The sequence below is a fragment of the Mesoplodon densirostris genome, chromosome 3 (genome assembly GCF_025265405.1).
Source record: "Mesoplodon densirostris isolate mMesDen1 chromosome 3, mMesDen1 primary haplotype, whole genome shotgun sequence".
Taxonomy (NCBI): domain Eukaryota; kingdom Metazoa; phylum Chordata; class Mammalia; order Artiodactyla; family Ziphiidae; genus Mesoplodon; species Mesoplodon densirostris.
In genome coordinates this window covers 175,209,352-175,224,978 of record NC_082663.1, presented here as the reverse complement: position 1 = coordinate 175,224,978, position 15,627 = coordinate 175,209,352, and positions in this window count along the sequence as shown.

Below are 15,627 nucleotides of genomic sequence, written 5' to 3'. Positions count from 1 at the left end.
GCAAATTAGAACAACAATAAGATACCACTACACACTTATTAGAATAGCTAAAATGCAAATAACTGATAATACCAACTAACGGAAAGGATGTGGGGCAAAAGGAACTCTCACTGATAATGAGAATGCAAAATGGTACAGCTTCTTTGAAGACAGTTTGGCACTTTCTTACAAAACTAAACGTAATCTTACCATATGACCCACGATCATGCTCCTAGGCATTTACACAACAGATTTGAAAATTTATGTCCACACAGGAACCTGCATGTGAATGTTCATAGCAGATTTATTTATAATCACCAAAAGTGGGAAGCAAGCAAAATGACTTTTAATAGGAATGTATAAACAAACAGGTACATCCATACAGTGGAATATTTTTCACTGATAAAAAGAAATGAGCTACCATGCCAGGAAAATAAATGTATAAATCTTAAATGCATATTGCTAAGTGAAAGAAGCCATCCAGAAAAAGCTAAATAACAAAAATTTCTAATTGTATGCCATTCTGGGAAAGGCAAAATTGAGAGACCTTCAACAGATTAGATGTTGAGAGGGATCTGCGGGAAGAAGGAAGGGTTGAATAGGTAAAGCATAGAGAAATTTTTAGGCTGGTGAACTTCTGTGTAATATTGTAATGGTGAATAAAAAACAGTAAGCATTTGTCAAAACCCATAAAACTATAGTACAAAGAGCAAACCTTAATGTATAAAAATTTTTAAAATAATTTAGGAGATGAGGAGAACCCCTAAAAGAAATTAAGATTGTTACAAAGTAATCTAAATTTATTATAAACGTATGAGGCAACATCACCGAAGGGGATGGGGGAATAGGGTGCTGACCTAGATAAGTAACTTCAGAAACAGGTGGAGTCTGTAAGCCTAAGGCAAAAGGAACTGTTCACAAGCACTCTACTCTAGTTGATAAAGCGATTTTTCATAGGGATAACAATTCCAATACTGCTATACATGTTTATATTAGAACTGAACAATTAAGAAAAAGGATGACCAATGGTGGGAGTCCTGTTGTTGGACTAGGAGCTTACAGATAAGAACGGGAAAGAGGCTAGTATGATCTACGTGTTAATGGAGTAGAATTTGAGACATCAGTGTGAACTCATGTTTAGCTTAATATAGGTACTGACAGTTACGTATAGAAATATTTATGGATATATGTATATACATGTATTAGTACACACACATGTATCTCCTTGTTTTGTTAGCTGAGAGAGTCTAGTAGCAATGACATGCCAGTATTAAAGCAGAGTCACTCACTGGTGAGACTCTAGATTTTGGCATGTTCCTTCCGATGCATGAGATATCCTTGTGGTATAAGATGTAGAAAATCAAACATACATCAGCACAAGACTCCTGGCTACATCCTGTATTCTGACCCAGCTTCCCCAGAAAATTCTCCATCCTTAAAGCAAACGGAAAGCCTGTCACGTGTACCTCATTCCGATCCCCATTGCTTTACAAGAGAAACAGCTGCCTAGATATCTTGGCACCAGCTTACAGAGGGATTCTGGGATGAGACAATGAGAAAAGCCCTTTCACCAACTCACGCAGCACCAGCTCAGGCAGGAAAAGGAAACTGCTCAGTGGGAGCTTCTTTTCACATTTTAGCTGAAGCATCCATTCTAGCAGATATCACGGAACAAAGAACTTAGAAGTCTTAGTGCAAGAAAACTTCTCATGGCTTTTAAGTGACATCTTTTAACTTCTACCAATTAAAGATAAATAAAACCTGAGGGTCAAATATCTGCAGAGAACCCTGTCATAAACATTCTGCAAGGAGGCTCCAAACTGTTGATTTTTTGTTGGTATTATTTTCCTGCTAGGTAGTGCTCTAAGTGGTTAGAGGGAAATTTAACATCTCCACTGTCATTGTGGAAGACATCCAGGAAAAATATGGGAAAAATTAGAATTTATGAGGACATTTGGGGAAAGCACCACATTTGCTGAATCCCATATATTTTGGTATGTTGTGTGTTCATTTTCAATTATCTCAACTATTTTCTAATTTCTCTTTTGATTCTTCTTTGACCCATTGATTATTTAGGAGTTTGTTGTTTAATTTCCATGTATTTGTGAGTGTCCCAAATTTCTTTCTGTTATTGATTTCTAATTTCATTTCATTGTGGTCAGAGAACACACCTTGTATTATTTTTAGTTCTTTAAATTTATTGAGGTTTGTTTTATGGGCTGGCATATGGTCTATCCTAGAAAATGTTCCAGTGCACTGGAGCAGAATATATATTCTGCTGTTGGTGGTGGAGTGTTCTATAGAAGCCTATTAGGTCTAGTTGGTTTATAATGTTGTTTAAGTCTTTTATTTCCTTGTTGATCTGTCTAGTTTTTCTATCCATTATTGAAAGTGGGGTTCAAGTAGAAGTTTCCAACTATTATTGTTGAATCATCTATTTTTACTTCATTTCTGCCATGTTTTTGGTGCTCTATTATTAGGTGCATATGTGTTAATAATTTTTATATCTTTCGGATGGATTGACCCTTTTATCACTATAAAATGTTCCTCTGTATCCATGGTAATACATCTTGCCTTAAAACCTACTTTGTCTCTTATTAGTGTAGCCACTCCAGCTTTCTTTTGGTTTCTGTTTGCATGATATATCATTTTCCATCCTTTTACTTTCAGTCTCTTTATATTTTTGAATTTAAAGTATGTCTCCTCTAGACAGCATATTGCTGGATCTGTTTTTTAAATTGAGGCTGATGATCTCTGCCTTTTGATTGTATTATTCAATCCAATCATTTAATGTTATTATTGATATAGTTGAATTTATATCTGCCATTTTACTTTTTTTCTCCATATGTCTCATATCTTCTTTGTTCTTCTATGCTTTTTACTACTTTATTTTGCATTAAGTGAATATTTTCCAATGTATTATTTTATTTAATGAATTTTTCACTACATATTTTTCTGAATTATTTCCTAAGTTGTTGTTATAAGGCTTCTTATGTACATCTTAATTTATCAGAATCAGCTTTGCATTTGTGCTAAATTCCATTGATCATAAAAACATTACTCCTATGGAAAAACAAATACCATATGCTAACACATATATATGGAATCTAAAAAAAAAAAAAAAGTGGTTCTGAAGAACCTAGGGGCAGGACAGGAATAAAGATGCAGATGTAGAGAATGGACTTGCAGACATGGGGAGGGGGAAGGGTAAGCTGGGATGAAGTGAGAGAGTGGCATGTACTTATATATACTACCAAATGTAAAATAGCTAGCTAGTGGGAAGCAGCTGCATAGCACAGGGAGATCAGCTTAGTGCTTTGTGACCACCTAGAGGGGTGGGATAGGGAGGGTGGGAGGGAGACACAAGAGGGAGGAGATATGGGTATATATATATAACTGATTCACTTTGTTATAAAGCAGAAACTAACACACCATTGTAAAGCAATTATACTCCAATAAAGATGTTTAAAAAGATATTTATTTATATCTCCCTTATTTCAGCAACGTTTTGTAGATTTCAATGTGTAAGTGATTCATCTTCTTGGCTGAGATTTTCCAAAGGTTTTTTTTTTTTTTTTTGATGCTGTGGTAGATGAGATTGTTTTCTGAATTTTCATTTAACAAATTTATTGTTAGGTTAAAGAAACACAACTACCTTTTTTTTTTCTACATCTTAATTGGGGTATAATTGCTCTACAATGATGCATTAGCTTCTGCTGTATAACAAAGTGAATCAGCCATACGTATACACATATCCCCATAACCTCTTGCTCTTGCATATCCCTCCAACCCTCCCTATCCCACCCCTCTAGGTGGTCACAAAGCAACGAGCTGATCTCCCTGTGCTATGCAGCTGCTTCCATCCAGACATTCATTCTACACTTGGTAGTGTATATATGTCCATGTCACTCTCTCACCTCGTCCCAGCCCACCCCCCCGATATGTCCTAAAGTCCACTCTCCACGTCTGCGTTTTTATTCCTGTCTTGCCCCTAGTTTCTTCAGAACCATTTTTTTTTAGATTCCATATATATGCATGTGCATACTGTACTTGTTTTTCTCATTCTGACTTACTTCACTCTGTATGACAGACTCTAGGTCCATCCACCTCACTACAGATAACTCAATTTCATTTCCTTTTATGGCTGAGTAATATTTCATTGTATATATGTGCCACATCTTCTTTATCCATTCATCTGTCAATGGACACTTTGGTTGCTTCCATGTCCTGGCTATTGTAAATAGTGCTAGAGAGAACTTTGTGGTACGTGACTCTTTTTGAATTATGGTTTTATCAGGGTATATGAACAGTAGTGGGATTGCTGGGTCGTATGGTAGTTCCATTTGTAGTTTCTTAAGGAACCTCCATACTGTTCTCCATAGTGGCTGTATCAATTTACATTCCCACCAACAGTGAAAGAGGGTTCCCTTTTCTTCACACCCTCTCTAGCATTTATTGTTGGTAGACTTTTTGATTATGGCCACTCTGAGTGGTGTGAGATGATACCTCATTGTAGTTTTGATTTGCATATCTCTAATGGTTAGCGATGTTGAGCATCCTTTCATGTGTTTGCTGGCAATCTGTATATCTTCTTTGGAGAAATGTCTATTTAGGTCTTCTGCCCATTTTTGGATTGGTTTGTTTGTTTTCTTGATACTGAATTGCATGAGTACTTTGTATATTTTGGAGATTAATCCTTTGTCAGTTGCTTCATTTGCAAATATTTTCTCCCATTCTGAGGGTTGTCTTTTCATCTTGTTTATGGTTTCTCTTGCTGTGCAAAAGCATTAGGTCCCATTTGTTTATTTTAGTTTTTATTTCCCTTCCTCTAGGGGTGGGTCAAAAAGAATTTTGCAGTGATTTATGTTATAGAGTGTTCTGCCTATGTTTTCCTCTAAGACTTTTACAGTGTCTGGCCTTACATCTAGGTCTTTAATCCATCTTGAGTTTATTTTTGTATATGGTGTTAGGAAGTGTTCTAATTTCATTTTTTTTACATGCAGCTATCCAGTTTTCCCAGTACCACTTATAGAAGAGGTTGTCTTCATTGTATATTCTTGCATCCTTCATCAAAGATAAGGTGACCATATGTGTGTGGGATTATTTCAGAGCTTTCTATCCTGTTTTATTGATCTATATTTCTATTTTTGTGGCAGTACCATACTGTCTTCATTACTGTAACTTTGTAGTATAGTCTGAAGTCAGGGAGACTGATTCCTCCAGCTCCGTTTTTCTTTCCCAAGATCGCTTTGGCTATTCGGGGTCTTTTGTGTTTCCATAAAAATTGTGAAATTTTTTGTTCTAGTTCTGTGAAAAATGCCATTGGTAGTTTGATAGGGATTGCATTGATAGGGATTGCATTGAACTTGTACATTGCTTTCAGTAATATGGTCATTTTCACAATGTTTATTCTTCCAATGCAAGGTATATCTCTCCATCTGTTTGTATCATCTTTCATTTCTTTCATCAGTGTCTTATAGTGTTCTACATAAAGGTCTTTTGTCTCCTTAGGTAGGTTTATTCCTAGGTATTTTATTCTTTTTGTTGCATTGGTAAATGGGAGGGTTTCCTTAATTTCTCTTTCAGATTTTTCATCATTAGTGTAAAAGATTACAAGAGATTTCTCTGCATTAATTTGTATCCTGCTACTTTACCAAATTCATTGTTTAGTGCTAGTAGTTTTCTGGTAGTATATTTAGGATTCTCTATGCATAGTATCATGTCATCTGGAAGCAGTGACAGTTTTACTTCTTCTTTTCCTATTTGGATCCTTTTTATTTCTTTTTCTTTGCTGACTGCTGTGGCTAAAACTTCCAAGACTATGTTGAATAAGAGTGGTGAGAGTAGGCAACCTTGTCTTGTTCCTGATATTAGTGGAAATGGTTTCATTTTTCACCACTGAGAACAATGTTGGCTGTGGGTTTGTCATATATGGCTTTTATTATGTTGAGGTAATTTCCCTCTATGCCTACTTTCTGGAAGGCTTTCATCATAAATAGGTGTTGAATTTTGTTAAAAGCTTTTTCTGCATCTATTGAGATTATCATATTTTTTTCTTCAATTTGTTAATATGGTGTATCACATTGATTGATTTGCTGTTGGATTCTGTTTGTTAGTATTTTCTTGAGGATTTTTGCATCTAAGTTCATCAGAGATATTGGTCTGTAGTTTTCTTTTTTTTTGTTACATCTTCATCTGGTTCTCATATCAGGGTGATGGTGACCTCATAGAATGAGTTTGGGGGTGTTCCTCCCTCTGCTATATTTTGGAAGAGGTTGAGAATGATAGGTGTTAGCTGTTCTCTACATGCTTGATAAAACTCACCTTTGAAGCCACCTGGTCCTGGGCTTTTTGTTTGCTGGAAGAATTTTAATCACAGTTTCAATTTCAGTGCTTGTGATTTGTCTGTTTATATTTTCTATTTCTTCCTGTTTCAGTCTCAGAAGGTTGTGCTTTTCTAAGAAATTTGTCCATTTCTTTCAGGTTGTCCATTTTATTGGTATATAGTGGCTTGTAGTAATCTCTCATGATCCTTTGTATTTCTGCAGTGTCAGTTGTTCCCGTTGTTTTTGGTGTCTGCCCCTGTGGGTAAGGTTGGTTCAGTGGGTTGTGTAGGCTTCCTGGTGGAGGGGACAGGTTCCTGTGTTTTGGTGGATGAGGCTGAATCTTGTCTTTTTGGTGGGCAGAACCACATCCGTTGGTGTGTTTTGGGGTTTCTGTGAACTTATTATGATTTTAGGCAGCCTCTCTGCTAATGGGTGGGGTTGTGTTCTTGTCTTGCTAGTTGTTTGGCATGGGGTGTCCAGCACTGTAGCTTGCTGGTCATTGAGTGGAGTTGGGTCTTAGCATTGAGACAGAGATCTCTGGCAGAGCTCTTGCCAATTGATATTACATGGGGCCGAGAAGTCTCTGGTGGACCAATGTCCTGAATTCGGCTCTCCCACCTCAGAGGTTCAGGCCTGACAGCCAGCCAGAGCACCAAGTCCCTGTCAGCCACACGGCTGGAGAACATGGGCTATGAATTGGGTGTCAGCCACTGCCCTGTTGTAGCTCTGTCTCCGCTGTCTCCAAAGGTCACCCAGATACATTGGGTTATTCCACCATTCCTCAGAAATTGCACATGCCCCCTGGGATTTGTAGATGTCCTCCTGATGTTCTTCACTGAAATACCTGGCATTCATGGTGGGGAGAGATATGCTAATAGTGTTGGTTCTCTTCAGTTCAGAGACTGGGACAGCCTGAGCCTTCACGTGGCCAAGTCAGGAGCAGCTGGCCAACGGTCCCAAAGTGATAACACATCATATTCCAAGAAGGCTTTCAGCAGCACCCTAGCAGTAGTCCCAAGCAGCTGTTCTGCTCCACTCAGCTGCAGCACTCTGATCGGGGAACTAATTGGGACCCTCAAACGAGGATTTCTGCTGGCCCTAGAGCCTGACTTGCCCACCCAGGCAAGGAGCTGAGGAGAGTGTCTCCTGACCCTGTCTCACCCAAGAAACACAGCTAACTTTTGATGCTTATTTTGTATCCTACAACTTTGCTGACCCTGTTTATTAGCTCTGATAGCTTGTGTGTGTGTGATCCATAGGAAGTTTTACTATAATATGTCATCAATAAACAAATAATTTTACTTATTTCTTTCAACTTAGATACCTTTTGATTCTTTACCCTAATTCCTTTAGCTAGGACTCTCAACACTTTGTTGAACAGAATTGGTGGAATTGGGCATCTTTGACTTGTTTCTGTACTTAGAGGCAAAGCTTTCATTTTTTCACAATTAAGTACAATGTTATCTATGCATTTTTCATGTGAATCATTTATATGTTGAGGAAATATTTTTTTTCTAGTCTCAGTGTGCTGAGTGATTTTGTCAGTGAAATGTGTTAAATCTTGTCAAAACTTTTTTTCTGCATTAATTTAGAGGGGTCATGTGATTTTTCTCCCTCTTATTCAGTTAAGGTGAGGCATTAAGTATGTTTGTTTTCACATGGGGAGCATTTACAGTATTTCATGATTAAATCCTATAAGGACATTGTGTATAATCCTTTTGATATACTGATGGATTGTTTGCTGTTATTTGTTGAGAATTTTGCATAAAGGTGCATATCCATATCAATATCTTTTCTTATAGTATTTTTTTCTGGATTTGCATCAGGGTAAATCTGGCCTCATAGAATGAGCTAGGAAGTGTTACCTCCTCTTTTGTTTTTGGGGAAGATATGGAAAATTATTGATATTAATTCTGCTTTATATGATTGTTAAAATTAACCAGTAAATTATCTGGTTTACAGATTTTCTTTGTTGAGAAGTCTTAATTACTAATTTAATCTTCGTGCTAATGATAGGTCTAGTCAAATTTACTATTCACTCTTCAGTCTTGGTAATCTGTGTGTTTTTAGGAATTTGTCATTTTAATCCAGGTTACCCAAATATTTGATGTGATTGTTCTTTGTATACTTTGATTTTTAAAATTTTTATAACATTTATAATGTTGCAGACAGAGTTATTTCTGATTTTAGTATTTAAGACTTCTTTTTTTCTTAGTCAGCTAGCCCATATCTGCAAATCAATCAATGTGATACAACACATTAACAAACTGAAGAATAAAACCCATATGATTGGGCTTCCCTGGTGGCGCAGTGGTTGGCAGTCCGCCTGCCAATGCAGGGGACGTGGGTTCGTGCCCCAGTCTGGGAGGATCCCACATGCCACAGAGAGGCTGGGCCTGTGAGCCGTGGCCGCTGGGCCTGCGTGTCTGGAGCCTGTGCTCCACAACAGGAGAGGCCACAACAGTGAGAGGCCCGTGTACCGCAAAAATAAAATAAAATAAAAATATGGTTTCCTTCAGGTATAAAGTTACAGCGCAGTTTGGAATTTGCCCATAAGGATCATGCTGGAATGGGGAGCTCAAAACATTTTCTGACAGGCCTAGCTTTTGGTTTAGAGGAACTGTTAATATATCTCTGATAAAGCATCAGTCCTGAACTGGAACCTGGAACTCTATTCTACAAATAGCTTAATCAAGTTAGAAAGCACCAACTCTCAATGTGGGTGAGTGGGAGTAGCAAGGAGAGGGCACATCATTTTAAGAGCACCCTTTACTGTCAATTCACACTCTGTAACCAGCAGCTGTCAAAAGATCTAAAGATATTGCTTGTGTCCTTGCTCTGTGCTTAGTGTGTCCTTGATCTGTGCTGTGGCCTGAATTTCATTACCCAAATTCTTATGTTGGGTACCCCAACCCCAAATATGAAGGTATTTAGGGACATGTCTTTTACAGATCTCATTAATGCTAAATTAGATCATGCAGATAGGTCCTTGATCTATAGGATTAGTGTGTTTATAAGAAGAGAAAAAGAGACCAGAGCAAACACTCTCTTTTCACAGGCACTGAGGAAAGGCCATGTAAGGACATAGAAATAAGGGCAGCCTTTTGTAAACTGGGAAGAGAAGTCTCACTAGGAACCAAATTAGTCAGCACATAGATCTTAGACATCTCAACATCCAGAACTGTGAAAAAAAAATGTATATGTATGTATGTATGTAGTTTAATCCACCCTGTCTATGGGGTTTTCATATGGAAGTACAAGCTAACAAATGTATTCTGGTATATAGGTGCAAGTTTCTTTGAGAAGGATTGGCATATAGTGACCAAATGTTATTATTGTGGTATTGAAAGCTCTTTCTCTGGATGACCTGGTATTTTTTTATTGGATAAAATCTGGGAGTGAAAATTAACTCAAAACAAGAGACAAGGTGATTGACTGTGTGTTTGTTTGTTTGTTTTTTCTGATCATGCTTGGCAACAGTTTTTCACTCCCCAAGCCTTTATCTTTGTTGCTTCTATGAGTAAAGCAATACCCTGGTGGCTGCACGCATATCTCACCTTAAGATTGCCAGGGTCAATGACCATTTTGAAAATTATGTTCACATTGCCTCTGAAGTGTTTGCGGCACCATATGGTTCAGGTAATTCCTGAATCCTTTCATCCCTACTTATACATGTAGCTCTCGTTACAAAGCAGTACCTTTGAACTTTGATTTTGGCAGCCACCTATGAAGGTCTCAATGATGATTTTGCTCTTCTGCAGAGTTCTTTCCATAACGCTCTGGGCTATCCTGTGTGTCATGGTCAGCTGGGCATGCATAATACACTGCTACCAATGTGTCCTCTGCTCTCTGATTTTTGACCTCTTATTCAACAGTCAGCCATGTTGGACCAAGTATCATTATTTTACCTAGTGTAGGTCCCTATGATGGCCACCTGCTACTTCCCAGGACTAGCTCAAGGCTTGGTCCATCCACGTTCCTGAGGGTCAGAGCTCTGGGTGCCCCCCTCAAAAGTGAAGTATATTGAGGACAGGTATAATGAACCTTGGGTCTTGCACGGTCATCTCCATGCCTATTTCCTGTACTTCTGCTGGCAGACATCACCCCATCACCCCCAGCAGCAGAGATGAACCTCTGCCAAGTCTGAACCAGATCCTGAACTTAAAGACAATTTGAATGTGATCCCTTTTGCACTTGAGACCCCGTGGAACAACACAATTACATACACTCAAGATTCTTCTCCTTCCCCAAACCCAATGTCATGAAAATACAATGTAAAATTGAAGGAGACAACCCTCATCTCTTTCATCCTAGTGGCTGTAGCTTAGATGGGACCTAGAATTATGTATAGAGAGAATGATAGAGGCCAAGGGCCAAGAAGGGGCTCAGCTTCCTGGGTGCCTTGAGTTCTGCCATCCATCTCTCCCCACTCTTTCATTCTTAGTGCTCAGGGTCACTGACGATCCTGGGGCAACTTGTAGATTCAGAGATGATAGGCTTTCTGTCCTGCCTTCAACATTTTCTAGCAGGGCATCATCACCCTTTAATTTAACTTTACTACGTTTTACCCTCGTTTTAAATTTGAAATGAGGTTTCTGACTTGAATAGTCAATTTTGGAAGAATATTTGCCTTATACACACACATATATATATTTGTATCTTTTACATGGCAGACTCATTATCTCTTACATCTCTTTCTCTACATTTCCTGGGAGAAGTTTATGAAAATGAATATATTTCTCCCCTACATAGATGCCAACTTATCCTAGTCTTTCTCTTTAAAAATTTCTCATTATTATACACATCTGACCATATTTATCACTCTAACCAATACTTAATAGATCTGTCAAAATAAGGATTGCAGTCCTTTGATATATATTGCTTTTCCATGGAGAATGTAAGCTTTGTGAGGACTGAGTTGGCTTACTGGTCACTAGAGGTCACCTTGAAATGGCCACAGATCCAAAAATGAACGTATGTGAGGATCTGGACCCTCTGTCTTGAGTGTCAAGCCCAGACAGAGGGACTCCACTAGGACCTGATGGAATGGCAATCCACTTATAGATTAGCCAGGACAGTCGTGGGCACTGTCATGATTGCTGAGACTTCAATGCAGCTACCCCAGCTCACAGGGTCCTTCCTCTGGGAGCTTTTTTTTTTTTTTTCCTTTTTGGCTACAGGTGGAGACACTGGTGTCAGAAGCCGACTTGGCCTGGGCTACGAGTTCTTGCCCCTGCCTGGCCGTTCAAAGACTCTCCTTCAGGACACAGAAAGGAATCAACTCCAGGGGCACCAGGGTCCTTGTTCCCCTCTCTTGGCTGATGGGGAATTCATACTGAAGTTAGAGGCTGGATACCCGCTTCCATTGCACCCATTCACCCAGAGGTCTCCAGAGACAACTTGCTGCCTTCAGATTTCATGAAGCATCTGAGGAGTCAGGACTGAAGTGATGCTGCTTTGCCCCAGGCTTAGAACTGGATGATCCATAAATCAGGGGCACCTCTTCCTCACTCTTTCCCCAGAGACCTGCAGGAGGTGCCAGATGCCACAAGGGGGCACCAGTGAGACCAAAGGGCTGGAGTGTTTATAAGGAGGCAGGGCTCCCTCAGGTGCGAGGTCAGGGTTGGGCTTTCCCTGAGCACACAGGTGATCACTGTGTGTGGTTCTGAGCCCTCTCTCCATAGCCCTCAGTGTTACTTACACTCAGCCTCATCACACATAGTTAGAATAAAATAGCCATCAATTCCCCCAAACAGCTTCCTTCTCTCTCCCTCTCTTTTTCCCTGTTAGTCTCCTTTAAAATATAGTTTTAGTTTTTCTCATGTAACTCAAGAATCTATAATGAACTTCTTTCTGCAAATAAAATACGTCCAAGTTATTTCCATGGCACATCAAAAACATGCACTGGCTCACCCAGTGACCCATAGTTCTTACTTGCACAGAATTTTCTCCACTGGAAAACCTAATATATTCAATAAGTTCAAGGAGTTTTCCTTGTAATATACTGACAGTACACCTCCTATTTCTAATTTTCAGCTGAAAAACTTCAATATTTTTACACAGAAAGTTTTTAATTCAAAGAATTGTTATATTTTCACTGAAAATGTTTTTACACTGAAATATAGAAAGTTTCTCTTGTATTGATTTTTTCCCTAAGCTCTAAATCTGAACGTAGCGTTTCCATATATATCTAAGACACAGCCCTCAAAACCTTAAAAACATTATCAAATGCACTTACCCTTCCAGAGTAGTCTATTCCCTAGTCCTCTTCCCAATCTGCAGGGATTCTCAACACTCTCTTCATTTTCTCAAGGAAAACAAAAACAAAACAAAAAAAGAAAACCCTAGCCATTTGGACACTCTTAAAGCCTGACATTTTCAGTGCTTATTTTTCATTAGAACCATCTGGGACCTTTAAAATGACTGATGCTCAGCCCCATCTTGGATTATATACTAATCTCTGCAAAGGACCCTCATCAGAATATTAAACTGTCTCCAGAAAGTTCTAATCTGCAGCCTGGGTGTGACTCACAGTTACCAGAGTCCCCACCACCATGGTATAGCGTGAGGTGAGGGAGGACAAAGGAGACCCCTGAAGTCAGGTGCAGCTCATGGCAAAGCTTATGCTCTTCCTCAAGGCAGAGCTCAGCCCAGGTTGCATGTGAGAATCACCCAGGGAGCTTGTCACAAACACAGAGCCCTGAGTCCCAGCCTTGAATAATTAAGTCTGAATCACTGGGGTTGGCCTTTGAAATGCCTTCCAGCTGATCGACTGTAGAATCAGGAGTGGGAAGCTGTGGATCCATGATTTCATTGAGCTTAGAGAACAGTGGGAGAGCTAGACTTGACCTGACCCAGGAGTTGCATGAACCATACCGAGTGTGAGTCGAGTTTGAGGACTGAAAAGGGGTGGCACCTATGAGGGGTGTCACCATCTGAGAAGGCCTCTGTGCACAGGGTGACTAACAGACATCCTCAAATAGTGCAAACCAGCTTGATGAATGGCTTTGGGAGATCATAGTAGGGAAGCATCTAACACAGAAGAAGTAAAGACCCTAAAACAAAATTGCACCCACTGTATTCAGGGAATGAGAAGGTAGGTATGGCTGGAGCCTGGATATCGAGAGAAAAATCATCTTGATTTGAAGCCATCAGTTGACAGGGTGTGAAAAATGTCTGCCCTGAAAAGTCATAAAAAGAGGTTTGGTCTGCATACCAAGTACAATGAGGGCAGGGACACTATTAAAATGCTGTGGCCATTGTCCGTGGGAGTAACCCTTAATGCCTCACTATTTTAGATCCAATTTGAAGAAACCAATTCATTTCATATATGTTTAGATGCTAGGAATGAGATATTCTAGTGAAGCGGATGCCGTGGGTAAGGGAGGAAAAGGATTCAGGAATTGGTCTTTATGAGGAGCTGCAGTTGTCCCCAGATATGATCTGTATGGAGTATCCTCAGGACCTGGATGGGAGCCCTGCACCCTGGTATCCCTGATACCACCCCACCATGATATCTCCATGCCCATTTTCTGCCTTCTCCAAGCAGACACCACACACGCAGTCACCTCTTCTGACTTGGATACAGATCTTGAACTTAAAATTTGAATCTGGTTCTCAAATCCACTTGACAGACAAGGGATTTCATGACTTTCTCTTCCTCAAACCCAATGGAATGAAAATAAAATGTGAAATGAACTGGAGGATCCCCTAGTTCTGCTGTGTGGCCAGGGCTTGGATGGGACCCCAACATGTAGAGAGACAAAGGAGCAGGGAGAGAGCTCAGCCTCCTGGAGACTTGGGACCTGTCAACCCTCTCACTCTCTTCTACCCAACATTCTTGCTACTTGAGGGTCATTAAGCATCAGGGAAAACTTTTCGATAAAGAATCAATGGAGTGGAATCCTTCCATCAGCATTCTCTGGCTGGGTGAGCAGAATCCTGTGATTTAATGTTCCTGGACCTCAATTGCCTCCTTGTGAGGTTGCAGCTGATGCTTCTTACTTTAGCACTCACTTGTTGGATAATCTGAATATATGATTTATATTGGGTCTCTTAAACCTGTGTATCCACAGATCTTAAAAAAGGGTATGAATGAATTTACCTACAAAACAGAAATAGAGTTACAGATGTAGAAAACAAACTTATGGTTACCAGGGGGTAAAAGGAGTTGAAGGACAAATTGGGAGATTGGGATTGACATATACATTCTTCTATATATAAAATTGATAACAAGGACCTCCTGTATAGCACAGGGAACTCTAGTCAATACTCTGCAATGACCTATATGGGAAAATAGTCTAAAAAAGAGTGGAGATATATCTATAGACACATTATCTGACGCACTTTGCTGTACACCTGAAACTAACACAACATTGTAAATCAACTATACTCTAATAAAAAATTTTTAAAAAACCCTGTGTCTCCACATTTCCTGGGTCAAATTCATAAACATTATTTTACTTTTGTGCAGGTCCAAATTTCACAAATCTTTCCCTTGAACAACTTTTATTGTCATTTACACACATGTAACCTTATTAATTCACTGTTTAACAGTGACTAAAATAAGGCTGCAGTACTAGTACTGCAGGTCCTTGCACAATATTGCTTTCCCAGGGAGACTATAGGCTTGCTGAGAGCTCAGTTGGCTCATGGATCCCTAGAGGAGCCCCATTATCTTGCCCCTGGGTACAGTAGAACACTAGTGGCTGGGGGTGGGATTGGTCCAGAATCACTACTTGTATATCAACTCACAAGCAGAGGGACACAGCCAGGGCCCATTGACATGGGCAATCCACCCACACATCAGTCACCAACAGGTGTGGGCATAAGCACACCTTCCTGGGACTGTAGCACCACCATCCCTTGACCAGGGGCCCTTCCCCAGGGCAATCTCTTCTGTCCAGTAAGACCCTGTAAGGAGATTTGGTGTGAATATCAAGGACTGTATGAGCAAGGTTGCCCCTGAGGATTCTATTGCTGTTGTCCATGGGAAAGACCCTTAATGCCAGAATTATTTTAATTCCAGAGTAAAGAAAACCTAGCTAATTCCACAGTTTTATAGAGGCTGGGGTTCAGCACTTTCTTTTTGACTGGAGCTCTTTGTGAAGTTAAAGAATTCAAGAATCAGGGGTGTTCATTTGTAGAGATGAGACAGCTTATTTTGCAGGTGGGGTACAGGGCCTAGAATTCTTTAGAATCACTGCTCTAGTTGAGATCAAGCACATCATCTCCAAATTATCCAATCTTACAGTAGTTTAGGTACAGCTGAAGGGATTTGGCAGATGTAACCAGTGAGTCAAAAGGATAATGTACTGGATTA